General features: G+C 41.1%; 1 non-coding gene across 1 annotated transcript; it reads right to left on the reverse strand.

Annotated features, from left to right (window-relative positions):
* Positions 1-743: 743 nt before the first annotated feature.
* On the reverse strand, positions 744-850 carry LOC148800604 (small nucleolar RNA R71). The gene has a single exon (XR_016071099.1). It is a non-coding gene; the product is annotated as a small nucleolar RNA R71 (small nucleolar RNA).
* Between the last annotated feature and the right edge of the window lie 215 nt (positions 851-1,065).

Below are 1,065 nucleotides of genomic sequence, written 5' to 3' on the forward strand. Positions count from 1 at the left end.
CAATTACTTTATCCATTCAGCTAAGAGATTACTGATTTGCTCCCTGTTGGATTCGACCTAGTACCACTTTTATTGCAAATATTTTATTGTGGGACTAGTATTAATTTTGAGGGCTTCGACAAACACGTCAAAATTTTGGCGCCGTTGCTGGGGAGCAACGTTAATTTCTTAGCTCTTACCATCTTTTGTTAACCTTCTTATTTATGACTCGTGCTTCTCAACGAAGTGAATTTCAGTACAACCCCGAAATTGAGAGGACCATCCATCGTTTAAGGAAGGAGGCGAAGCAAAGGATGGATCGTTCACCAAAAAGGGTGAACTTAGATTGCGAATTGCCCACTTGTGATTTTCCCATCTTCGAAGAAGGAGAAAAAATGGCTGACAGGGAGGGGACATTGAGGGAGTTCGCTGCACCGATTATGAACCAACAGCCCTTATGCATCACATACCCCACTCTTGAGGTAGCCTTTGAACTCAAATCTATTTTGATTCAATTATTGCCTCTGTTTCATGGTTTCCCAGGTGAGGACCCTCACTAACATCTAAAAGAATTTCATGTCGTCTGTTCAAGAATGAAACCCCACGGTATGACCGAGGACTAGGTAAAATTCGTAGCCTTTCCATTTACTTTAAGAGATAAAGCAAAGGATTGGTTGTATATTCTCCCTCCCGGTTCAGTACGCACATGGGATGAAATGAATAGAATATTTTTAGATAAATATTTTCCTGCGTCCCGGGCTGCAAATATAAGAAAAGAAATATGTGGAGTTCGACAGTTTGGTGGTGAGACATTATATGAATATTGGGAAAGGTTTAAGCAACTTGTTGCTAGTTGTCCCCACCACCAAATTCCTTAACAATTGTTAATCCAATACTTTTATGAAGGGCTTCAGCCCATGGATAGAAGTATGGTTGATGCAGCCAGTGGAGGAGCTCTAGTGAACAAGACACCTGAAGCAGCCAGGGAATTAATCTCCAATATGGCCGAAAATTCTCAGCAATTCGGTACAAGGATAGAAGGTACCCTTAGAAGGGTTAACGAGGTAAGCCATGCAAATTTAGAAA

This window comes from Nelumbo nucifera, chromosome 4 (assembly GCF_055504915.1).
Source record: "Nelumbo nucifera cultivar China Antique chromosome 4, China Antique-T2T, whole genome shotgun sequence".
In the NCBI taxonomy this organism is placed as follows: domain Eukaryota; kingdom Viridiplantae; phylum Streptophyta; class Magnoliopsida; order Proteales; family Nelumbonaceae; genus Nelumbo; species Nelumbo nucifera.